General features: G+C 48.1%; 1 long non-coding RNA gene across 1 annotated transcript; it reads left to right on the top strand.

The window, feature by feature from the left end:
- Positions 1-3857: 3857 nt before the first annotated feature.
- Positions 3858-25624, top strand: LOC114863283 (uncharacterized). Its single transcript, XR_008695731.1, has 3 exons — positions 3858-4201; positions 25092-25157; positions 25252-25624. It is a non-coding gene; the product is annotated as an uncharacterized LOC114863283 (long non-coding RNA).
- The last annotated feature ends 1747 nt before the right edge of the window (positions 25625-27371 follow it).

Genomic DNA, 27371 nt, shown 5'->3' with positions numbered 1-27371 from the left:
CTGGGACGACACTTGGCCGTCGTGAGCCAATCATAAGTGAGGTTTGCTGTTGCGTGGCCTTCAGGATCCGCTGACGTCATTGTCAGCGGTCCTATGGAGCTTTTGACAGAAACTGAGTCGATGAAGAGCCTAACAGCAACAGCACCGAAGGCAGAGAGCAAACGCTCACCATAATATTGTTTTCTACAGTATAGTATTGTATTTTTATGCATGCGTTGACTTCTTCGATATTCAGTTCATAGCATTTATACTTCCTTTTGCAATTTGTTTAAATTGTGAAAAGAAGTATAATCCAAAATAGTACCAAATAGTGAATATAATTTAACTATCTTCCTTGTAGTATTAACCACTTACTCACCACTACACTGCCAGATTTAGGTTGAGCTTGTAAATACATTATGTGACAATTTGTGGTAAAGGTGCTTACATAATTACAGTAGAACTATATCACTCTAATGGTGTACAAACCCATGATACAGATCATAGATTCAAACCCTATCTGCATAACTAAGCACCCATGTTTTACATCTTACATAGGAGCTGACCTCCTCCAGATTATTCCCTGCACTGGCATCCTCACTCCCACTGCGGCGTTAGTAAGAGGACGTGTGCATGCGTAATGCAGTGGAAGGGACATGACCCTGGCTCGCACACATGAGACAAGGAGGGTTTGGGAGAGGCCAGGGACATCAGAATCTATTTTTTATCTAATGTGACCCCTTTTAATTGCATGGGTGCATCCTGCAGGAAGTTTGGAGCCGCAGTAAGTGCTCAGCGTGCATCGGAGACAGCGGCCTCTGTCTCCCATGTGTGTGTTAAATAAACATGACTGCCTCAGCAGGTTTACATGACGTTTTTCCTAAATGTAAAAAAGTCTTGTGAGGTCCATGTCTGTCTATAACACCAAGTCAAATTCCTCATTCTGTGAAATGCGCTCTACAGGATCTGACAATAAAGCTTTTCTGATTCGGATTCTGATAAGGCAAGCTTGTTGAGATTGTATGTAATGCAACAGGCTGATACTTTGAACTGTTGGGAAAAGAAAAAACAAATTAATAAATACATGAAAACTGTAGGAAAATAACTCAACTCATAAATTAATTGTAAGAAGACACAATGGTTTAACTGTCAAGTAAAGCAAAATACAACATAACACAACATAGAATTTAAAAGCATATCAGATATCAGGAACAACAAATAGAATATGCATTTATGCAATTATCGAAATCCAACATTTTGAAATTAAACGCTACTAGACCCAAGTGATACTGTACAAGACGCCCACAGACTCTGGGTTAGCACAACACACACCAAGGGCTTATTGAGATCCCTTCGTAGCAAACATAGATGAACGCCCTGGAAAAAACGATTTGCTCTTGACATGTTGAGAGCGCCAAGCAATTACAAACAACATTAAAAATGTAATGAGCCATATTTGCTTCAGGGCCAGGATGCTGGATGGAGACAGAGCGATGTGCAGGCAGATACAGAAGAAGCGAACGGGGGCACTGATACTGCGAGGAGGTCTCCCAACGCAATCGCGAAGGAAGCAGGGGAGAGGAGACAGAGCTGGAGGGCAGAGAGGGAATGAAGGCAGATGATCAGATAGGCCACGTTGTTCTCTGAGGAGGCTCGTAGTCCACAGGGAGCGGCAATGTGTCTTGCAACAAAGCAACGACGGCAAAAACATTTTGGATAATCACGAATGGCAATAAGAAACTTCTAAAGTCATCTGTGCCAGATAGTTTTCATCATTCTGTCAGATAAAGTGCAACAGAACTAAACTCCACGCGGCATTAAGTGTGCATGAGTGGCGCGGTGTCATGTTGGAAATAGGAAACATAAAAAATGCTTGGATGAGAGATGAAGACACACAGACTTCACAGAAAATGAAACCATCGCGGCGAGAGACTGAAACACAGGCGGGAAAGAGAGCCGTGTGTCAAGGATCTAGAAGGAGAAAGGAGAGCGAGACGATGTTTCCCCCCTTTCGGATGACACTCAGATATAATTCAGTCATTTGTCAGCCGCACAGGCAGTGTGCCTGGCTAATGGACTGGGAAGGCATGAGAGACACAAGCTCAGGGAATCCCTCTGTTATCTGCAGCAGACATTATCAGACCTACTTACTGAGGAGCTGGCTGACAACAGAGCCGACACCGGGAACGGTATCACGGCCAAAACAGACGGTTGGGACGGGGAGGGGGGGGGCAATAATTTGAGGGTTAGAAGGGAATAAAAGATTACTGTAATCTCATAACAGTACAGATCTGATAACTAAAAACTGCATTGCCCTTGAACATGGATTCAACCTAACTGCAGACTCGGCGGAGCTGCTTCGAGGGGGTCATCGGCAGAAGAGTGAGGAGGTGCTGGGCAGCTTCCAGGTTTGGATGGAAGGCAAATGTGCTGATATTAGAAGAATAGTTCAACAAACACATACTTCACGGGAAATAAAAAAAATCACAGCACAATTTAGAGTTTAGACAGACAGACCAGTTAAGGGTTTATATTTAACACCTTCTATTATTGGGCTCAGACAAGTTTTGAGCCAGGAAGCTGTTTTTCATTGTGTAAAAAGATGAATGGCAGAAAATGACTGTTCTCAGTATTAATGTGAAGTGGTATTGACTAGCAGCACCTTTAAAGCGGCACTCGCTCATTTCCAGTCTAGACATGTCTGCCTGTATGACCACCCCCCCGGCAGGTAGCTGGGGTAGAGTTGTTCCGTTTACTGTCTACAACCGCTCACTCATTCGGTGTGAATACTAATCCAGCATCTAATTGTGCGACTGCACATTTGGCTGTTACTAAAAAGAGGAATAAGAATGCCGCGTCGCTCCTAAAAGCCCGTCCTTGGGCTCGGTGCTGAGTCCTCGCACGCACCCGCTGAGTTTTCTTTCACCGTAGTGATCGATGGGACAGAAATCACATCATCGCAGGAGGGCGTGTGCCTATTAAACCCACCAGCCTCTGACCTAAAATAACTCCGCGTGCGCTCTGCTGCTCAGGAGGCAGCGTGCACACCCACCCCCCCTCCACCCCCGCGGTGCGCGGCCGTGTCCAGCGGAGGCACTGTGCCGCACATCTGGAGCAGGTGACCGGTGCCAAGGCGCTTCAAAGACGCTGGCCAGCTTTGAAGTCTGAGCGCCGCGTCTCCACCGGCCAAGGACCATCCGGGTTCTGGCACCGGGCGCCTCTGTGCACCAGAGGATTCACTCACAGCTGGAGCATGTGATAGGTGATGCAAATTAATAACTGCCTTCACATTTCTGACTAAATATTAGCCCACAAATGAGGTGAAACCCATCCTTCTACTCTTTTTTATACTAATCAGTTATTATCAGTGTAAGACCGATGTAGATCTGTTTACATTACAGTGACTCTATGACTGGGGAACGATTTTAATTTGTCCTCCCAGAATTATTCCATGCACATACTTTATTGAGTCTTGGGGATATTTAAATAAATGACATGATTAAAATAAATGCAACCTTGCTGTGTAGCTCAGAGGAGCAGAACTCACTCCTGTGGTGGTTATCGCTCTATACTGTGTGTTGATTCAGATCAGAAACTGAATCTAAACTGAATCTGAAAGGGGGGGGGTCAAGCAGGGTTGAACCTTATCTAGGCGTCCAGTCCATCACAAGGCTATGACCATTTTGAACCTGCCTGTATGGAGGAATCCTCCCACATTCCTTCTGCCAGTAATATAGATGTTGTGTCGCGCCCGGGTTTAATTCGTCACAACTCGCAACTCTTGACGAAATCACCGATAGAAGCGAGCTTTCAAGTTGAATCAATCATGGTAAAAAGAGATGCAGAACAATTTGTCTCTGGTAATTGTTGCTGAACAGCAGTCGCTGTGGCTGGGGGGGTAATTACGGAGTACGACGCTTTGAGGAACACCTTCATCTCCCGGGCTTCTCTTTCTCTCTCGCAGCTGCTGTAAAGGTGTCGTCAGTGAGTGACACCCAGTGAGGAAGCGGCCGTTTGGGAGGTTCTGGCAGCTCTCTGGGCTCGTGTCAGATCTGGATCTGTCCTCTTTACTTCTGCAGAGGAGCTTTGCGGACTTTAGTTGCCTGATGTGTGCGAAGGAAAGTGACACCTGGAGACAGGAAGTCAAAGCATGGAGTGAAAAATGGATGCTCAGTAAACACTGGGCTGAAGACATGGACACAAACACCTGGCTTGTATAAAGGTACAGGTCTGACTCTTTTATTTTTTCTTGTGTTTTTTATGAATAAGAATTATAATTACATATCTTAAAAGTTTCTTAAAATCCACTTTTTGGGCATTCTGTTACATTTATATGACTCTGTGGTTGCATTATTGTGTACTGGCTACTTGTTTTACATTTTGCTACGTTAGCCAATCCTGTCTAAGTTCTTGGGTTAATTATTGCTTATGTCGGCGCTGTGTGGGCTCAGGTCCTCTACAGTGTCAGCCAGAACCTTAAGGTCCATTCACCACCCGCTGTTGTTTTGGCCGTTAATGGGCGGTTAGCACGCTGTTAGCATTAAGTGCGCCGTTAGCCGCTAGCTTCAGCCAAACAACAACAAGCTGGATGCTGTGACCTGTGACCCCTAGGACGCCACGTGCGCCTCTACAAAAAGTCGTGGCAATCAATTTAACTCACCATGAACTCACTATCCACCAGGGAGCTGAAAAAACACTTAACTGTGGGCAGCGTTGGCGATTTACAGGGCTTAAAACCTTACAGACGCCTTATTGAGACATCGAGGTCCTCGAGGTCCAATTCTTTAGCATTATTTAGTGTGGAAAAAAAAGCATGTACATGAACCCTTAAACAACCGCGGTGTCTGTTGACAACATAATTGCGATGTTGTAGCGTTTTATAAAACATGCAGTGAGCAGCGAGGTGGCCGTCGTCTCTGTCCCCACAGCAGCTGCCGCCCACTGTATCACAGGCTCCACTCATTTCGTTACGGTCAAGTGAATCTTTGACAAGAGCGTAATAATCTATTTTCCAGCGCTTTCTCATTCCTTGGCGGCGCGCTAGCGCACACGCGCGTGCGTGAGCCTCGCTGTGTACCGTTATGGATCGTGGAGGCAGGTAGTCTATGAACCCCCAGAGGAGCTCTGCCGCCAAGTGTTTCAGATGAATCACCTGGTGGGTGGCAGGGGGTTATTACAGGCAGAAAAACACGGAGACATAAAAAATCTAAAAGAGATAAAGAAGATTGATGTCTCTCCAGCGGGCACACGCGTGAAAACATGCCAATGACTCTATCACCTTTAGGTCCTCGCTCTCCCCCCATCGCCCCCGCCCCCCGCGTCCTCGCTTCTCCCTGTCGCGCAGTCGCCCCACTGCTTCTTCACTATTTCTTCTCTCTCTTCACCTCTGGCATCTGCGCTAATAAATCCCATTTAAGCTCTTGTTGCGACCCCTCCATCATTGCCTGCGACCAGCTTAAAATAACACGGTGGGAATAGAGAGAATGGGGCGACTGCGCAGGAGCCCCATGCCGGTGTTATTAATTGTTGAGGAGATGAATATCCCATTACAGTCCAACTGAGGAATAGAGATGGAGCGGGGGTTACACCGTGATTAATGCTAAGTTCATGCAATGCATGATTAATTCTGAAGTGCGAGTGGGTGTTTAATCAAGGCCACGTGCGATATGATCAATTATAGGGTGAAGAAAAAGAGCTGGATGATTAGACTACCTTTCACAGAGTGGAACATATGTCACCCGAGGTTTAGTGGGTGCAGTCGTGATGTAGGATTAGACTGGTGGTGGAAGAGAAGCCTGGATTACACTGTTGCTCTGAAGCTATGCTGGGCTCATCCATGTGTGAGCTGGGTGTGTCCGGACTCTCCAGCACGGATGGTGTCACCTGCCGAGCTGCCGCATCGCTGCGCCTGTGATGTCGACATGTTCCATCGTGTGGCCGTCCTTAATTTCAACTTTGATATCCGCTACCGAAAGAGCAGAGAGCTAAATAAGATCATCAGAGCGCTGCCGTGTGGCCGCTGTTCTCCACACACACACACACACACACACACACACACACACACACACACACACACACACACACACACACACACACACACACACACACACACACACACACCGCCGGCTTCCCATCGCACGCTGCAAAGGGGGAGCTGCTCATGTGAGCGTGCCCTTAATCTGGCCTCTGTAAATGGTTTTGTTGTGCCGTGCCAGCTCTCATAAGAGCCACAGAGACGGAGCAGCGCGGCCCAGAGCAGGACATCATAATTCAGGAGAATAATTGGGGCATTTAAACCAAACCTGGGACTCATCCATGCCAGACAGATACAGGTCAGAGCAGTCTGTCCACAAGGGAGGCGGGAGGGATGGAAGAGGGGGGAGACAGGGAAAAGATGGAAAAAATACAAGGTATAATGAGGTTAAGCACAGAATACAAAATGGATACGAATGAAGGGAGAATAGGAAAAGAAGCAGTAACCTGAGAAGACGCAAGGACCAACTAGGAAGTCAATAACAATTACTTCTGTGCTTTATGAGGCGGGACGTGAGCCGCGGCGCTGCCTTTTCCTCGGCTTTCCATTAAGGTTAGCCACAAACGGACGCAGAATGTAAAGGAACTCCTCGGCTCCGCGTGAAGGATCAAAATATTTTGCCCAGAGACGCCGATGAGTTGAGAACCATCGAGCGCAAATGAGTCTCTAGCGATGAGAAAAGCATAAGGAGATTCAGTATAAAGAAGAGGGGTCAGATGAGTGGTGTTGTTGTGCCAATCTTCCTTCCTTCCTTCCTTCCTTCCTTCCTTCCTTCCTTCCTTCCTTCCTTCCTTCCTTCCAACATACAGTAATCCACCTTTTTTCTACAATAGCATTTCAAAATATGACAGTGAGACCATAAATATTTGTACGGTGATGAATAAATAACTAAATTCATGCCCGCACTCCATCGACTGTTTAGTATTTACTCCTTTGGCGACCGAGCGCTGAGGCCTGAGCCTGGCTTAGCGTCTGTGACCTTGTTTCGCCCACAGCATCCGCCCCGGCGTGCAGATATAATATTAACCACATCAATGGGACAGCCCGAACCCCTCCATCAGCATCCGGCCCTCGCTGTGTATCCTCTGAATAATTGAAGCGCCGAGACAGCCGAGCCTGTAACCGACAATGAGAATTTGCAGAAGACAAAAAACAACTCCACACCCGGGGATTCCTACACGGGTTTGAGAGACTGCTACCTTATGGACTGTGCCACGGCAGTCCCAGACCACAAACCACGGCCATCTGGCAACCGAGGCAGACTAAGGCAAACACTCAAACTTTCCAACAGTATTTCAGTCTAAGCCTCCGCCTGCCTGCTTCCTGCGCACACGCATCCAGTTAGAAACGCGCATCGCTCCACTTCACCGGGCTGCGCGCTCGCTGCAGTGTGTTAGTCATCCTTAGCTGTGCAAATGCAGTATATCCGGCCCAATGAATCGGCCCGTTCGTAGGAAATGGCTCCAGACGCCGACTTGTGCAGCCAAAACCCCCCAGAACGCGCGTTTCCTCGCTCTGAGGTTTCAAACCCCCGCCGGCGCCTCTTTCTACCTACCGGGCCCGTCCATACGCGGCTGCCAAAGCGTTTCCTCTCGCCCGCTCACAATTTGTCAAATCGGTTTGAATTACAAAGGAACACAAAGAAAATAACAACGTCAGAATGCGCTTTAATCAGGGTTATGTCACAAGCGATTAAAGGCTATTGAACCCGGCTTTGCTCAGTTATCGTTTGCCTTTTATTAGGCCCTTTTGTGGCCGCTGTTGTGGGCTTCTCTCCAAGGGAAAAACACAAAGGGCTCAATTGAAAGAAATGAGTGTGTAATGGTTGCATCCGCGCTTGGAGCGCCGGCCCATAAAAAAAAACATCGTTTTAACTCGCTGCATATAAAAAAGAGCAGAGAAGCCACGACAACTGACTGGTGCCACTAAAAGTTGCCGGGTCCATAAGGACGCTGTTGCGTTTGACCCGTCTTTCTTAAGCTAATCGATATAGAATTAACTTCATGATGACTTACAGGCGCGCAGTTATAGTAATAACTGAAGTATCAGTGGGTGGTGGAAGGTCACGACCTTGTTGTATGTGTGTGTGTGTGTGTGTGTGTGTGTGTGTTGTGTGTGTGTGTGTGTGAGACGTCTTTACTGAGGCCCTTATCATTTCTGTGAGTGCAGTGAGTGATTATGGGGGCAGTTCCAGGTTCCCTCCTGCAGAAGGTAATCACGCGTGGAGATTAATGGCACACGTAGGCATGGATGCGTGTGCTGTAGGTGTGCGCGGGGACCAGTGAGTGACAAAGCGCAGCGTCCAACCCTGAGGCTTCGCCTTATGGTTGCTTTATCACCGGCCATTATTGGCAATTACACCGCACGCCGTCAGCTGTTTGCCCCCGTAGATCCTGCTGGTGTTTGTGTTTTTTTTATCCATAGCAGGGCATAATAAGAACTCCTGCAACATTTAGGATGCCCTTGAGCAAGACGGGAGCCTGTGCTGCACTGTACTGTACCTATGGCTGCACTGCAGACTAACTACTGTACAGTGCGTGTTGTCAGTCGTGGGTAGTAGTTCCTGCCGCTCCCCGTGGTGCAGACATAGATTAGAGATCCACTGCTGCTAAAGTGGCTCATCTTTGTTCCACCAGACAAAATAACATGTGATGATGTACAGTGTAGCATGGCATTAACCTAACTTCACCAGATTAAATCAGATATACTCAAAGTGAGTCCTTTAGGTCAATATTGCTGGGAATGGGATTTTTTTTTCTTTAGAGGAGAGCGAAGAAGCATCAAAAAGTCATTTTGAATGGATGACTCATCAAATCTGCCTGAAGCCGTTCTGTAATACTCAGCTAAATGAACCGAAGGGGAAATTCGCCAGGCAAGGCAAGTGCCTCTTTTTCCACTGTTACAGCCGACCAACAGAGGATTGGAGCACTTTGCGATTGCTTTACAGCAATTTATGTCAGTCACTCGGCGGCCGGCGCGTCCACGCGGAGTGGCTGCGCGGGTGACGAGATAGAAGTTAGAGAGCGAGAGAGAGAGCGAGCGAGAGAGAGAGAGAGAGAGAGAGAGAGGGGGGGGGGTGTTGCGCACAAAGCGCTGATGCCGCACGGAGAGGCGCAAACAGAGCTGCGCCATTGTTAGTTGGGAGGAGCCCTTTAACAGAACGCTACCCGGGAGGAAACAGCCGCACGTGCGAGTGGCCTCTTTGCTCGCGTCCTCCGCCGTCTCGCCCGCTTCCCGCGCTCCTTTTTAGCGTTGCAATAATAATGACTCCCCGACTCGCAAAACAACAACAGCGTACACGTGTTCGCTCCCCAGCTTACTGATAACGCAGCCGAGTGTGGCGCGCCAGCTGTTGCCTGCGGTACAGTATGCTAATTGCCGGAGTTTTTGAAAAGAATAGATATGCATAATGGCGTACAGTATTGTCTCTGCCTGCGAGACGAAGAGTCGGGCGGCGGGGAAAAATGCATGTTTAGGCATCGTTTGATGTGAAATCATAATGTTTGTTTTTTCACTTCAGCTGTTTTTAGATTACAGTTGAGTTGGGAGTCACGCAGTTTGAAGTGGGTTAAAAACTTTGCGCGTGTCAAATATACTGCAGCGCTCAAACTTCCCAGCAGACCTTCAATGCAGCATTTACTTACCCCCTGCTCCCGTAACAGCCCCCTTGTTTGCGCAGCTCTCTCACCCAACCCTTCACCTTGGCCGGGTTCTCTACTGGATGTTGGGATTGTGACAGTATGGAGAGCGCGCGCACACACACACACACACACACACACACACACACACACACACACACACACACACACACACAAGCAGGGCTATTGATTTGTTGAGCGCCGTGGTCGCCCGGCCCTCTCTGGCCTTGCCCCTTGGGTGAGACACACAATCGGCAGCGGATGTGCCGCTACTAAACCGTCCCTGGGCACCGTTTCAAGTCCCAGCAGATTCATGATATTGATTCGAGCCGTTTCTCTCTCCACCGGCGTCTTCTCCAACCCCCGCCGTGTCTCCCTTTTGCTTCTTTCTTCATCCAACCTTTGTAGTTTTGTTGCCCGTTCCCAGGGGAAATTCAGCGATAAATAAAACCCAAGCATCAGTCCTTTCCTTAAAAAAAACAAAAAACACACACACAAACACAAACACACAAACAATAGAAAAACAGAAAGCAGCCATAAAGGAGGAACCAGGGCTGGAAAATCATGACAAGAGTCAAATCTAGTTACCGTTATTGCAGAGGCAGAGGGAAGCGCTGTCATGCAAGCAGATACAGGATGAGAGGGAAAAATATTAGACTGGAATGATTGCATCAGGAAAAAAAAAAAAAAGAAACACCTCCACGTGCTGCAGTCTGTCTGTCGTAGGGATGCGTCAGCCCGGATTCAATCTCGTGCTGAATATGTATGAATAAACACAAACGGAGGACGGAGTTCAGCGCGGTTGAAAAATTGCTTTTGTGTAGAGGAGCCTGTTTTACATGTTCTTGACGGGTGAATGAAACAGTTCCTCCATTCCTGCTGAGTGCGAGCTCCCTCTCCCTCCTCGCTCGCTCCCAATCTCTCTCGGCTAGTTCTCATTGTCAGACTGTGTAATTGAGGTAATGCTGTTAATGATGTGTGAGTAGCCTCTCTTCTCTGTCGCGCGCACACGCACACACACACACACACACACACACACACACACACACACACACACACACACACACACACGCCCTTGATGGCAGCAGATAGGCTTCTTTCATTAGAGTCGAGCAGAGACAAGGCAGCAGAGGCTCACGGGCAGCGACGACCTCGCCGCGGGGGAGCGGGGGGCTCGAAACGCTAATTAGGATGACTCTGAGAGACGGGACCAGGTAGGGAGGAGCGGACGTGAGGTGAGGCGTTTGAGTAAAGATGACAGGGAATGGGGACGAAAAAGAAAAAGACGTGAGCGATGACATGAGTCAGACACAAATGGGCAGAGACAGCGACGGCGGGAGAGCGAGGAGACAAAGGTAACAAAGAGCGGCGTGATTTAGACGGACAGGTGGTGACGTGAAGAGGAGGAAATTGCAGCTTTGCGAACAATCAGACGGTTTGTCAGTGAACGTCACAAGGTACCTGGTCTGACCGTGCTGCTTTTACTGCACGTGGGAGAAACGCGACTCGTCATTGGTTACGTGCTTCTATTTTGGATGGTGGGACAAAAGGCTAGCGTCATAGCTTTTCAGGTCAACGCCAAACCTCTAGTTCACATTCACACCTCTATACATAGAGATTCATCCTTTTTTATTTTTAGACAGTTCGAGTTAAAATGAGGACTTTCACTCTCCAATCGTACTTTTTCTTCCAGGAAAACTGAATGCGTCATCTAGAGAACAGTGCTTAAAATAGATATCAGGGGTTGAAGGATAAACTAAACTCCCTCAACCAGCGTAGATTAGATGATTATGTACAGCCTCTTGTTCATCACAGACTATGTGTTCACCTGGTCTGCCCCGTCCTCTTTACATAAACAAACGTGTGGAGTTTAAGCGCCCAATCAGAAGATGGCAGTCTGGATCCAGAGGGGTTGCCATGGCGCTGGCTGATGAGCTGACACGGCGCTACCGTACCTGTCAGCGCGGTAAACAGAGCTAAACTGCTCCGCGCTACGACTCTGTCTTCCTCCAGTAATGTTAGGCAACACCTGCTGAGGGGCTTCGCTACTGTCAGCCCCGAGTCAAAACACTGCTGGAATGCACACGCACACTGGACAGGAGTCGGTGTACGGCTGACTGTACGGTGTGTGTGTGTGTGTGTGTGTGTGTATACATATGTATATGTATTGCAGCACATGGGGAGGACACGCTTTGTCTTTTGCTTGCTGCTGTCAATTGAGCCCAATCATTGCTGGAGCTGCTCATCACTGGAGCACCTCATGGGTTTCCACAGCCAGCAGAGGACAGATGCTGTGTATGAGTGTATGTGTGTGTGTGTGTGTGTGTGTCAAGAAGAAGCAGGATGGGAGCTAGTTTAGCTCAGGGCCACTGTGCTGCACACACAAACACATTTCCCTGCCTTGAAGCCATCGCCTCTCCCTCTCTCTCTCCCCCTCTCCCTCTCTCTCTCCCCCTCTCCCTCTCCCTCTCTCGCTCCACGGTGGCCTCCCCTCAGTAAATAACACCATTCATTATCTGCATGAAGCCCTGAAATCAACTCCACGGAATAGATTGGTGTGCTGGTGAATGCAGCAGATTCCCTCTATTTACTGGATATGACCGACCGCTGGTGCTGAGGGGAAATTCGCCGCAACTGTTGTCTTCTGCACTCGCCGTACGCTCATTAGGTCTCTGTTTTGAGGAACAACGGCGTGAACGTTGGCGTGTGCGCGGCTCAAACTGCTCGTAGGGAAGAAAAACATACAGCAACAACAACAACAACAAAACACTGACATTAATTGGATTAGCGCTCAATCATTATAGTACATATATATTTTTAATATTAACCTAAAGGTGATGCTGATGCTAGCTGCGTGAACCCAGCTCAGACCAGGGGCTCCTTATGCTTAATAACACGTAAAAGAAACCAAAGAGATTCCAAAAGACATCAAGGAGAGTTAAACAGAACCCAAGTGAGACCAACCAAAAACACAGTGAATCATCAAAGGGACCAAAAACTAACACACATACAAAAGGATACAAAATTTCCTAGCAAGAGCTTGACAGAGGCATAAAAAACCCCAAAAAACAAATAGCACAAAACACTAAATGCAGCTAAATCTGTTGGGAATGCGCTTAGCTTTTACCAGATGATTAAAAAAATTATCATTTAACAAATACTAACAAAAATCAATCTGCGCTTTTTGTCTCATAATGATCTTAAAAATCAAAAGAGTAAACACAGACTTAATCACTAACACATACAAAGATTATTCGTCCTCGGTCCCGCGGGGATTTCGCACGCACGCGGTGAACATTAACTCCGCTCGCGTCGCACTGGCGCTACTCGCGTTGCGTCGCGGCGATTTATGGAAGGCCTTCCATAGCGATTCGTCGTGCTTCGGCCGCGTTGTGACGTCGATCGCTGTGGAGTGTCGCTACCACAGCTTCCGGAGTCGCCTGCGCCCACAGACGTGTGGGTTGTGTTGTAGGTGGACGCTAGCAGCCACCACGTGTGAGGTGTTCAGGGACAGCGCGGCGCGTGAGGCGCTGAATTCATTAACACGAGCCTCCTAATGACAGGCGGCAGATGAGTTCCACGAACACGGCAGTCGATCTGTATTCTGTCACATACTTGCTGCTTATTCCTGGGCCTGTGTGAACCAGTGTGGAGTTTTGCCTGGAAACCTCTTGAATCTCTCTCTTCTTGATGCTTCTGCTGCAGCACGCGCCGCATCCACGTCTCCGCCACCTGAAATCCATTTCTCATCATGACCCGCTTGTGTCCGTCTCACTTTGCTCTTCCTTCAATTGTCACAGGCCTCCCGAACCTCCCGCCCCGGCCCCATTCTTCTACCTGCTGTCCTGTGGGTGAATGGATGAGCTGTGCTGCGTTTGGGGTCCTGTCAGACAATGCAACTCCGGCTCAAGGTCAATTTTCGTTCCATCGCACCGCACGGTTTTGCGTCACGCTCGCGGAGCTTTAACGCGATTTGTGTTTTCAGACATTTCGGCCGGTTGCTCTGGCGCCTTCCTGAAGTCCTTCACGCTCCTTTAGTCGACTTGATAAAGCAGGGGTTGTGGGAAGCAAGCGGACACTTTCTGTGCTTGCGTCGCCCGTGCGTTCGTTGGTGATGGATTGTATTTTCAGTCGTGATCTGTGAAGTTGCTCCCTCCATTGTGCGGCGACGACGAGGCCAATTCATGTTCGCCGGACAAAGATTTTCACTTTCGTTTGAAGCTGTGAAGGACAGCGGAGGTTTTTTTTTCGACAAAGCCGAGGAAACACTTTGTCATTTGAATTGTGAAATGACAAAGTCAGACCCAAACACTGATATTTCAACCAGTGTCTCTGATTAACAGCCGTGTCTGGGTTTAAATGTCCCATTGGTGTATTTTATACAGTACCTTCATAACTTTTACCAACAAAACTAGGACGCGTTCTAAAGTATACTGTAAGTTCAGGGACACATTAAACAGATATGTACCTGGAAAAAAGATAAAGGATGAACATCTTTAGAAGATATTTAAGACATTTATAGTCATACAAACAGGGGGAGCATGATTTATATTGGGGGTTATATTGTATATTGTGAAGTAATACAACAAAAATATTCATAGTCTAGCAGCAATAAAGCACTAAATACAGGAATATACTGTATACAACTTTTGGATGTTTGTGCAAACAGTGTGTATATGACATTTTTTCATTGGTTAAAAGTAAAAGTTAGTTTTATATTTTTTAACCAGAATTCAGATTTTCTCACTTACAGTATCTAGAGAAGATGGTTTTCCTCAGCCTTTTGTTTCACCTCTTTTTGGTCTTGTGGCCTTTCAATAGTCAAACCGGCAAATAAATATTTATGGGATCAAACTGCACGGGGGATGTTTTTTAGGCTTCTTTATGAATGTTTCATTGCAGAGGCGAAACGGGGGCCGTTCAGGTACCGGGTCTGCGCGGGTCTAGCGACAGGAGGCTCGGCGGGCGGATGTCACAGTTCTAGCGATGCGGCTCCTGTGACGCTAGCTGTGGTCGGAGCCTTGAATTACCACAGTGGGCTGCAACAAAGAAATGTGAAATGCAGGCAGCGCGGGAGTGCAGGGATGTGTGATTTGCTGTTTTTATCTTTTACATCTGCGTGTCTTTTTTAGTGCGTGAGGGTCAAACGTGACGGGTGAGAGGTCGCACGGTCCGAAATGAGACATCAGCGCGCGGCGCAACAAGTCGATGTCTGTGAAAGCAGAGAGGCCAGCGAAGGGCCGCGCTCCGTGACAGAGGTTACAACCGCACTTCACTTGCGGTTGCGTAGAGACCCTGTGCGTGTGTGTGTGTGTGTGTGTGTGTGTGGGTGTGTGTGTGTGTGTGTGTGTGTGTGTGTGTCCTGTTTGCAAAGGGTCAGGCTCATTTGTAGGCTGTCAAACAGGGAAGCTTGGACAGCGATCAAGAGCGGTTCACGGGGGCTGGTCCTGCCCTCCAGGGGAAATGGATTCTGTTTGATGATCAGTACGAGGAAGAAATAATGGTGGGTGGCGGCTGGGGGGGAGGGAGGGGAGGGGCTGGGGGGGGTGTACGGGTGAGGGTAAAAGGGTTCGGAGGGAGAGAGAAATAAGTCGAAAAAGACAGACGAGCTCGAGCGATGAGAAGAAAGGCCCTGAGTGCAATGGAGTGGGTGGCGAATTCGGCAGATTAGAGGTTGAAAATTAGATAAAAAAACAAGATCAACAATTTGAGACGAAGAAAGAAAACAGGAGCTTGATTAATGACCTCTAACTGAAGGGGAAAGAGATGCTCTGCTGCTTGCCAGTCTTCGTCTAATGAATGCTCTCGTGCACACAAAGCCAGCGTCTCATTATCCGCCTGGATCTGGATGCGCCGTCGGAGTGACCACGGAGAGAGTGGAGCCAGAGAATGGGCCGCGGGCAAAGGTTCCAGGCAGCGGTGGGAGTCCACGCGACGCATGGACGTACGCTGACACAGTATACGGCCCGGTTGTTTACGCGGCTTTTGATTGGCAGTTTAAGGGCTAATTACAAAGGCGCGCACAGTTTACAGCTCGAATAATTTCACTTTTAAATTCACTGTCAGTTTTGTCGCTATGGCAACGCATAACACATTAACACGGCGATAATTAAGCCGTTTGAACTTCCTCCTGCTCCAGTCTGTTCCTGCCATTGGCGTCTTCTTAGCAACTGATGCAGATGATCCGCGCCACCATGTAAAACATTTTGTTAGCTCCACGTTCCATTGTCTGCGTCCGGCGACGTGACGTCACCAGAGGCCGCCGTCGGTGCGATGCCCGGTCGTCGTCTTGCGGTAATTATCCCCCGACACCCTGAGCACGGATGGGGGTGTGAGGAGGTGAGGTGGGGGGGCGTGACGCGCAGTCTGCGGCCCACCCTGGCGTTTCGCCGCACCTCGCGACGGACTCCGCGCGCGCTCTCATCATCCGCTCTGTCAGCACCGCTCGCTCATCTCCGAATCCGTGCTTCCCCATCAAACTTTTCTCCGCCGCGCTGTCTCACTTTCTGTAACCATTCCTCCGTCCCTGTCTGAGTCTTATTCCATCTCATTCTCACCTCTCAAACCCTTCACAGGTCATCTCCTCCTCTGCCCCCCCCTCCCTCATCCATCCCGTTCTGCTTCTTGGCATGACTGATTGCTAAAACCGGACCGGTTCTCCGCCGCTGCCTGCAAAGTATCCCTCCACAACGGCAACGGCGTCACCCCCGATCCTCGGCATTCACGCGCATTGATTATCCCCATTGCAAGAAGATAATCAGTGGGCGTGACCAGATTTTGTAACACGATGGGGCCGTGCTTGTGTTTAAATGAAGCTGATCTTGCTGGTTTTTAATCAGAAGCACAGAGGACGCTTAATCAAGCAGTATTTTGATGGATTCACGGAATGGGAAACCCATTCATCAAGTCAATTACACATTAATCACGAGCTCACCCGCAGATTTGGGATTGAGACACGAGGAGGGGCTCCACTTTGTTCTCGGAGTGAAGAGCGGGCCGCGTGATGTAGAAGCCTCTCATCCACGGCGATGCGCCTGCGAATGATTATACAATGAAGCGCAACGTGTCGGGGAATGTTGTTCGGGCGGATCATGCGCGCGTTGTACAAAGGCAAATTCTTAAAGTGGCTCCATTTGATCAACACTGGTTGAGTTTGGGTGTGAGAATAACAGCGCGCATGAAAGGCGCCCACGCGCCGTGTGAAAGATTCACTCGCCGCATTGTCTGTGCAATAATGTAGCGCTTTGATGTCGTACACGAGATTAGATGTAAATTGAAAGCCATTCGCTGGCACAGTGGGACTGGTATTTAAATATTGATAATCGCGCCTGTAACGGTATGGATGGAGTCATTTGCATAGCTCCCAGCGCCGGTACGATTGGGGTCGCAGCGGGTGAACTGTTCGCGAGCACCTGTGGCTGCTCCAGTCGGCGAAGCGTTCAGGCTGGCGGGGATATGATACGTGCGCGTGACACCAGCCAGTCACCTGTAAACGTGATACTGTGAGATGAACAGGCACAAAATCTAAGAGTGACTAAACGGAGCCGATGTGACACGAGAAACGCTCAGGCTGAGTTCCCCTTGCAGCAGGTGCGGATCCTCATCGTCTCATAAATTGCAATTAACCTGGAAATTGAGTGCGTGTGAACAAACCCAATTTACAGCGAGACGTCTGATGAAATGAATAATTAAAGTAATGTAGGGGAAAAAAATAGTCAATGACAATCATGAGGAGTGGGACGCGGATCTAGACTCAGCGCATTTATGGGCCGATGGCACATTTTGGGGGGATTACTGATAACAACACTGGCTTCTTTTAAGAAGACACAGAAACAATGACTGTGTTAAGCTTTCCCCAAAACATAAAAAAACCAGGAAGGAACCGCTGCAGGAAGAGTCATGTATTAAAAATGCGTCTAAATGCTGTTAAGTGGACTGAGTTAGCGTCAGAACCGCACCTGTCAGAACCGCTTTTGCGTCACAGATCAGCACGGACGCGGAGCATTACTTTTTAATTCATCATCCTTAGGTGCCCTTAAATGTGCGCGAGCGCGGTCGCTGGCGGCGGCTTTTGAGCGTTTTAATGGCCGCTCCTTCACCTGCGCCTCAGCACGTGTGTGTCAGTCAAGCGGAGGCGCGATCATGACGCCGCGCCTCCGCGCGCAGTCGTCGTCGCTCCAAAGCAATGACGCACGTGCCATAATCCATATGGACGCCGTTGCAGCAGATGGCGCCGGCCTCATTTACCTCTTTCCTCCGCGCAGTTACTCCGTGCAGAAATATCTGTTGCCTCTTTTAAAAAAAGGCGAGCGAGGACGCGTGAAATACGGTAACGCCTGGAACGAGGAACGGTTCTGCAGAGGGACGGGTTAATGGCCGCGTCTCCGTTTGCTTGGAGCTGTTTGCCCTGTGATCATGAGGCATACGTTACGGTTTAATGGTGGTTCCGCTCTCAGGCGTTGACGCTCCAAATATCTGGCTTTTGCTGCACGTAACAGCAAAAAACACATATTCTGTTTAAATGAAGGGCTTTGAAATCTGTATTATGGTCATGAGGATGTGATTAATGGGAAATAAATAAGAATCAGGGGCCCTGCGTCATCTGAGTGTCATCTGTGGGATCGGCTGTAATGTGGAGTCGAAGCCATGCATTGTTACGCGTTACTGGTCCACCTCGGCCAAAACCTCGCCTCTCCCACAGCCCCGTTCTCCTCTGGCAGTCCCCAAGACCATATTTCTCATGTCAGTCCACGTCCAGACCTGCAGTAAGCCAGCTGGCCTTTCTCAATCACTGTCGCCAGCCAGGAAGCCACAGGGCTCTCTCTCTCTCTCTCTCTGTAACTCGCTCTCTCTCTCTCTCTATCTCTCTGTAACTCTCGCTCTCCTTCTCTCTCTCTCTCTATCTCTCTGTATCCTCGTATCTCCTCTCTCTCCTCATCTCCTCTCTCTCTCTCTCCTCGTCCGTCTCTCTCTCTCCTCTCTCTCTCTCTTTTCTCTCTCTCTCTCCTCGTTCGTCTCTCTCTCTCTCTCTCTCTCTCTCTCTCTCTCTCTCTTCTCCCTCGCTCTCTCTCGTCTCTCTCTCTATCTCTCCCTCTCCTCTCTCTCTCTCTTCTCTCTCCCTCTCTCTCTCCATCGCTCTCTCTCTCGTCTCATCTCTCTCTCTCTTTCTCTCTCTCTCTATCTCATCCTCTCCCTCTCTCTCTATCTCTCCCTCTCTCTCTCTCTCTCTCCCCCCCTCTATCCGCTGACATTTTGAGCCAGGAGAAGTCCCACTTTTCCTGCCCGGTGCCAGACCAGCAGAGCCACATATGCGCGTTAAGTTTCTGACGCATGGTGTGAAGCAAAGACAAAGGGCTAAGCTGTCGCGCCGGGGCTTTAATGGAAGCGCTTTTAAGCACACGCGCCCGCGAGGTCCAAAAGCCGGAGCTATGAAAACTTATGGCTCCAGCTCGATGGCACTGGCTAACCATGAAAGTGCTAATGGTTTAGTTTTGTTGCGCAAGTGTGCAGCCACACTTGGGGAGGTTTATCTGCCTTCCCATTCACTCCGCTTCACTTTCCCTTATAGATTTTTCGCCCCGCAAATCCTCATTGATGTGTCTATCCGCATAGCCTCAGAAGCCGGGCCGCGATAACCCCCGGGAAGTTAGATCACACGGGGCCCAAAGCTGCAGGAAACTCTCCAGTCTTCAACTCTGCTTTTGGGCGGGTCGCGAAGTAGAAGGACTTGGATCCACAACAGATTATAGATTGTCACTACGTCGTGAATTTAGTTCATAAAAAGTTCATAAAAAACACTTATAAATGCAAACTAAGACCTGATGACAATTAAAGATCCATTGATTTCCTTTCGCTTTTGCAGCTGAAGCAAAGTTTAGCCTCATGTAAACTGAGTCCTGATTTCATAACCCACCACTTAAAACGCATCCGAACATGAACCTGGATTCTTGCGTTCCCCACTTGTTGGGCTCCTCAGCCTGTTCATTTAGAACGCAATCTATTCTCGTGTCAGATAAGCAGCCAACGGAGTGTTGAGGTGGTCCGGGGGAGCTGACTTTGAATAATGGGCCGTCTTCACGTTCATGTAGATAAGACGTACTGCTGGGATCCCTCCGAGCGGCCAGACGAGACGGCTTCGTTTGCTTCGTCGCTGGGCGCAGGGAAAACGTGTGCGCTTCCACACTCGGCTGGAAGAACTCGTAAAGCATCTCTATTATAAAGGCCTGGAGGCGTGTTATGCCAGGACGGTTATTACCCAAGCGCTGATTTAAGCCCACTTCTTCAACTTGGATATTCAATATTACTTTAGTTTGGCATCTGGGATAAACAATGACCCTAATGGTGTTTGGCAAAGGCGGATGTGTTATAAATTTTAATTGTTGATTGGCAACAAAACAAAGCTACTGTACAAACTGACATTTGGACCCGTAAGGGGGACAACACACGCCTTACTTTGGACTGGGTGAAAATGGAACTTTGTTTTACAGATAAAATGATTAATTCCTTCCTAAATGAGCGGCTAAATGAGCTGTGAAATATGCCTCTCACAGTGATAGTTCTAATCTCCCTTTAAATGATAAAAAGGCGTCCTCCCAAAGCCGCCCGAGAGCGAGCGGGAGATGTCACAATTTATCATTCATTGTGGAGCGGTGACGGATCACTTTAGCCGTGTCATTGTCCACACCGCCGGTAGTAACCGGTGGGGGTTGGGGGGTGGGTGTGTGTGTGTGTGTTTTGGGGGGGGGGCAGATGTCACTGTTTAGAGGGACCCAGTGGCTTTCAAATGCCCTGCCGGAGTAATTCACCTCCCGCCACGACCGCCGCCCAGTCTTTAGATCCGCTGCCCGACAGCCGTCCTGACCGGGCTTGATGTTGTGAGTGGGACGGGGGAGGCCGGGACAGACGGAGGGACGGAGGGGAGGAAAATGATGGAGTGAACTAAAAGGGAATGGAGAGGACGACTGCTTTCTGTAAGCGAGGACAAAGTCCAAACTGGAGCGGCGTCGTGTGTGATTGACACTGCTTTGCTTTTGATCGGGCAGTGGAAAAATGGGATGGGGTGTGTGTGTGTGTGTGTGTGTGTGTGTGTGTGTGTGTGTGTGTTGTGCACTGTAGCTGGGAGACAGTCCCCATGGAGACAACTAAACTAAGCACTGAATGAGGGGAGCGTGGAGTGTTCAGACCCTGCACAAGTACGACAGCGATGTGATGAGACTCATGTCCAGCTTTCATCCCTTTGCTTCTAGAGTGTGGGAGCAGGTTTGTTCGGCTAATAGAACCCTGCAGAGATGTCATCCTTTGGTGTAATGCCTTATTTCTGGCACGCTATTCCTCCTTCCAAAGGTCCGAGCCCCAAGAAACCCCTGCGCTCTGTGAGTGTCGTTCCCGAGCATCCGGCACAGAACCCTGCGCCAAACAAAACCGGAACCTCCGCTGTGACCCCGCACCCCAGAACAAAGTCTTGCTGGTTTGCTCCTAGATAAATCACAAGCTCGGCTCGGACCTTGAACCTGTACATTTCATGTTGCATCAGAGGCGGTAGAGATTTGAAAAAAAAGCAATACACCCGTCGGTCAAGTAATTGAACTGTAATGACTCATGTGATGCTTTATAAATGATACAGCAGCGCAAGACAAACCTCCAATTAAACTCAAATGTGTGCCTTCTTATATTATTTATTCCTGAAAATCTATTATTAATGCAGGTTAATGACTAAAATGGTCACAGTTCATTTGAGACGTTTGAGCCGCCGATGAGTTTTCTGCCGTTTCATACTCTTGGTCATCGTGACAGATTCCCGGTGTGTAGGGTTCATTATTACAGGTGAATAAATGGAGCAGCACTGATTTGAAATGATTTTTGTCTTTCATTAATAAGCCACAGGAATATTTTTTTCACAATGTGACTCAGCAAATGGGCCGTGTTGATTGGGCCACGTCACGTTGCTTGATCGATGCCCAATGATGAGCGGGGACGTTTGATCGCCACCGTTTTCCTTGTCTTTGCTCAAAGAAGCAAGAGATGAAATCAATCAGGTTTTTCCGGTTTCTCTCTCGCCAGCAGGGGCAAAAGAAGAGTTTTCAGCACAACAAAGGCACTCGCCTCCCAGAGAACAAGTTCCCGCAGCGTGTATTTAATCTGTCTCCATTCAAACACGCCCATCAGGGCCTTGTGTTACGCTGAACCGCCAGTCTGGCAAAGCTACAGTAGTCGATCAACAGCAGCTTTAACCTCCTAGCGGAACGTTAAGGAACAGAACGGAACAACCTGGAGCCGCAGCAGCTAATATTTCTATTTTATTTTTCCAACAGGCACCGAGGAACACGTGTGGGTCGACAAATGCTGATGGGAGCTAAAAATGCTAATGCGGTTCGCGCCCGAGCGTCGCGGGTGAAGCAGTCACTCGGCGTGACAGGAAGCCGGGCCCAAAAAAAAAAAAAAAAAAAAACAGAAAAGCACGCGGGAGATAAAGACGAGCGCTGAGAGAAGCGTAATGGGCTTGTCAAACATGACAAATGTGCTGTATTTATATGGTAAAGGCTTCGTTCTGTCAGCGGCGCACGCGGGACACGCGGAGTTGGAGGGACAGAGCGAGGGAAGCGCTCGCCAGATTAATTTGACCCAATGCACGTATTAAAAAAGCAAAGATGGAAGAGACTTAATGAAAACTATAAATATTAGGACGGTACCAGGTTAGAGAACGCTGTGTACGGAGACAGGTTTCCAGCTCACCAACAGATCCGCAGGGAGGGTTTTGCAGTAACTGTACACAGACGCCCCCCCATAAAGGTTCCTGTTTTACACTGGTGTCTGTGCCACTGAATCACCTGGGCCTCGCTTCCTCTTCTGGTACTGTACGTACAGCACGGGTCCAGAGACGCAGCTCTTCCATCTAATGCGCCCAGCGAGTGTTGTGCTGTAGAACAGTGTGTATTCCTTTGGAGCCGGTGCAGCGTCTGCTACAGTGGCCGCGCTGCGCTGGTGACCGTGGGTCCGGACCGGGCCAGGGTTCTGTGCGTGCTGGGTCTGCTTCCATTCCCCAACACCGGAGTCGTGTTGGTGTTTTTAATATTTTGGGCCAGTTCTGGAATTGAGCCTGCTCATTTTACGCCTAATTGATTCTCTGTTGGGTCAAGTCTAAAGTCTGAAACTCCCTCTGGATGCGTCTGAATGGCAAACTCTCAGCCGCTGTTGAGTTGATCCTGCTCATATTAGAGGCTCTTTCCCACTGTGCTGACTGGAGAAACTGCCGAAAGGAGCAGCTCTCCATCAGTCAGACCCTCAGACAGTAGTCGGATGGAAGCCACTACACAGACAAGGTTTCACATCATCGTTACAGCTTTTAACCACAGACCTTTCAAATGAATTTGCAATAGGTCAGTAATTGAATGTTTTTTTTCTAAATATCTATTCCTAGCTTTCACGCTGGCCTACACCTATTTATCCTCATTTCTAAGTGTGCGCAGGAGGTGATGGATGGCTGGATTTTGCACCTCATTGATTTTTTTTAGATAAACATCCACCACCTCGCTCTTCTTTGACTCTGACACTCTTTTAATGCCAGTCTATATTACTTCTGTCTTTGTTCTCCACTCTCCCACTCAGCTCATCTCCTGCTCGGTAATGCTGACACACACACACACACACACACACACACACACACACACACACACACACACACACACACACACACACACACACACACACACACACGCACACGCTCCGTTTCCCCTTCCTCCTTCGTCTAAGCCCCGGTGTGAAACTTACCCACTTGTTTTCTGTATCAACTCGCATATTCCCAAAGCAATTCGCCAGCTGCTATTTAAAACAAGCTTCAGCACTGTATTAGAGGAGTATCAGCATAACACCTGTCACCATTTACAAATGCTTGACTTAAAATGGAGGGCAGGCTGGGAGAAAAGCACTTGGCAAACTGGTCCGGATTCCAATTATTTTCTTCTTTCGGAGTTAAGGGACAGATGCTGCCTAACGTCTTTAATTGCAGCCGTCTGCTTGTTAATTTGGAAGATATGTTTTCTAATGTAAATGGGAATTAGGCTTGTTGGAGGGAGGGGATGTGTGGGATCAAAACACACCTCGGGGAATAATCTGTTGCAGGTTGTTCATGGGATCAAAGAACCTTTACACCCACTGTCTATGGGAGTCACCTGGAGCTTATTCCTTCATTTTACCCACTAATCATTAAATCGTTTTATCTTGAAGAGCAGTTATTGTCTTTGCTCACTTAAATGAACCGTGAGTGACTTTTCTTGGCTGGAAAATGGGGTAGAAATGTGCAGTTTCACTTCCCCTGTGCAAATGTGTTTTAGCACATGATCTCAGTGGCGACGCACCGAGCGTGTCTCGGTGAACTCCATTAAAACCAACAAATGGCAATGGGCCTTAGCTCCCACCGCTTCGCCTCGCACCTCAAAGGCTCATCCCCGCACGCAACGTTCCTTTGAAGGATTCTGTCCAAGGTTAACCTGACCCCCCCTAACTCCTCAAAGGGCTACATCATTTATTCCCCAATGACTGCCGGAACAGTGAAATTGTTAAAGGTGGTGACTCTCACTCAAATCTGGCAGAAAAATTACACCGTTTTTCCTCGGGCCACGGTGAACAATGGCTAATAATAAAACTGTAAAAATAGCAGGGAGAGGGCAATGGTGAGATTGGCTGGAGGAAAGAATGACTGTTTGGGCCACGGAGAAGCTAATGTCTGCGCCTGTCATTGTGAAGTGTATAAACATCATTTTTAAGGAACTTCGCTGTATTGTGTGTGAAGACTGTCGGGCCAAAGAGGCCAGATTCATGGAATAGGCAGCGATAGAAACTTAAAATACATTTCCTGACTGTTTTCCAGGACAGCGCAGCCGTGTCTGTGTGGGGCTACAGTGGGAGTGTGTGTGTGTGTGTGTGTGTGTGTGTGTGTGTGTGCACGCTAAAGCTCATCTCTTTAATGGGACCCATCCTTTGTCTGTCACTGACAAGCGTGACCACTGTCCCAGTCCCCCTCAATGTAGTTTCATGCATGGGTGAAATTAATCAGTATGCATGTGGACACAGTGACGGTTTCAAATGAGGAAACGATGGAGGATGTCGTGGTGGCATGAAAAGAAAGAGGCGGCCAACAGTTGTGGAAAAAAAACTAATTAAAAATAGTTTTGATTATAAATATTTTGCAAATATTAAAATGCTGTTTAAAGCTAAAATGAAATATTAGTTTGTGACTCTGATGCTTTTTTGAAAGTTTATTAATTCAAATAAAATTAGATAAAAGAACATACTGTACTGTACATCATCAAAAAAGGCTAATTAAAGACTATTTATTCCTGCTGAAAAAACACTATGATGAATAAAACATGCCAATAAAAGCGCATGAGACCCTTTTCAGTACTCAGGATTTGAATTCCTGTCCCACACCTGTCTACTTTCAGGTGTGGAAGCCTGTCCATGCCCGTCCTGCTACTGGAGTAAGAACCACGACACCCAACTGATCCTCGGTGGGGCTCATTGTCCAAGTTGCCCTCCCAGAAACAGTAAACGCTCCTATCCAGATGTTTTATTTTCTAATATTAGCCTTCTGTGTTCTTGTAGGTAATTCTGAGGCTCCGTCTATTGACAGGAAGCATCAGATGCAGCGTATTGACTCCTGTTATCTTTCTTTTCTTTGGAACAGGCCACTCAACTGCTCACAGTTTACTCACACAATGTCTTTGGACACGACCAGACTTCAAGGCTGTGCCTCAGTGTGGCTTTATGGTACATGTAGCAGTAAAATGACTGATGCGCCTCATCCTGTTGTGGAGATTATGTTTGACATAATCAGATAATTACTATAATATGGATGACTGCATACAAATGAAACCATTAATGGGATATTCTTCTCCCTGGAATCAAAACATAGTAATGAATGCATTTCAACAAAAGTCATTACTGCTTTAGCACAAGCATTGTGGTCAAAACGAATTGTTTCCTCTTGAAGTCTCACTACTAACTAAACAACAAAGGGGGAAAAAAATCAAATGAGTGTTTAAGAACATTAGAAGATGACAAATGTGAGGTTTAATCATACGCTTGTGTCTCCTATTCATTTCCATTTGTAATGTCTGAAGCCTGATGGGGCGTGTTGGAAATTAGCAACATATAGCACGCGAACAGCTGTGAACAATAATGTGGAACGACGCCGTTAGCATGTATAGTACAAATAGCATCAAGCTGAGCTAATTCACTTGCCAGCGCGTCTATCGTGCTAACGATAATGAATCAATTAGTTAAAGTCCTAATGAGCACAACCTTAGCACAAATACCAGCTCTTAATTGGGGGAAACGCTGGAGAAGATGATATCCCTCAGCTTGTTTACGATCCGCGCGCGTAGCATTTTGACCCGCTCAAAGGCGCTCTGCCGCGTTCAAGCTCCCAACTGTGGTAATGGTTGTTTTAGCTGAGTTACGGCACCATTGATAACTGCGCATTATACAAAGTTCAGGAAGTCACACAGAGGCAGCGTTATAATAGGTTGTTTGTTTAGCCACTTCCTCTGGATTTAAATACAACATAGCATCTAGCGCCAACTTAAAGCTTAGCATAGTAAATTAGCAGTTTTATTTTCTGATAGGCCTCTAGAGGAGCGGCTCAACTTATGTTCCTAATCCTTCAATCTCCAGTTTTATCTTTTAGCAGGGTGTTTGTTCCACCATTGCACTGGACCAGACGTTACTAAATGTGCTGGCGCCCCTTTTTAGCCCGGCCACGTTTCTGTACTGTACGCGACTGGCAGCTCGGGTTCAACCCCCCCCCTCAGCGCTGATCCAGGCTCCCTAACGGTAAGACATGCAACCAATTTTATTCTTACTGTAGATTAAATACTTCTCCTCCTCTTCACGACAAGTTTAACCTTTACAGTATCTGCCTACCGGCCTCACCATCCTTCCTACTTGAACCTTCTGTTTCCACATCATTTGACGTTCTCCTCTGCTCGTGCTCTTATTACCAAAGCTGCTGGAGGAGCCACAAATTAAGTCTGGGCATGTACTGTAAATGTGTTTTGCTATTAATTTTGGAGAAGCAGTAATTGAAATGAGGCCTGTTTAACAAAGTTTGGTATGTTCTCAGTGGGTGGGAAACATATCACTTACTGTAGCTGCCTGGTCACATACAGATTTGTAAAAGTAGTTTTCGAGTGCAGTAAATCCAAGCACATGAGGTCGTGATGCACGTGATTTTTTTCTTCCACAGTGCCTCCTCGTGTCTGATCAGAAAGGTTCCGTACAAGGAAAGCAACATCAATACACACACACACACACACACACACACACACACACACACACACACACACACACACACACACACACACACACACACACACACACAGACCTTTGCTGCCCCGTCCAAACATCCTTTTCAGACCATAACAAACAAGATGTTTGAGGGCAGGCTGTGACCTGCTCCGTGTTAATCCACTCAAAGCGCACACTCGCACACAGCTACGCACACACACACACACACACACACACGCACGCACGCACGCACGCACGCACACACACACACACACACACACACACACACTACACTTTCCATTCAGACCACATTTATCCGGTCGGATGCTGCAGACCGTGTGTTTGCAGACGCGCGGCCCAATAAATGCCTGGGCTCTGTTTGTACTCCCTCACCGCCTCACTCGCTCGCCCGCCCGCGTCAAAACGGAGCTCGCCGT

This window comes from Betta splendens, chromosome 9 (assembly GCF_900634795.4).
Source record: "Betta splendens chromosome 9, fBetSpl5.4, whole genome shotgun sequence".
Taxonomy (NCBI): domain Eukaryota; kingdom Metazoa; phylum Chordata; class Actinopteri; order Anabantiformes; family Osphronemidae; genus Betta; species Betta splendens.
This window is presented reverse-complemented; position numbering and strand designations above follow the sequence as displayed.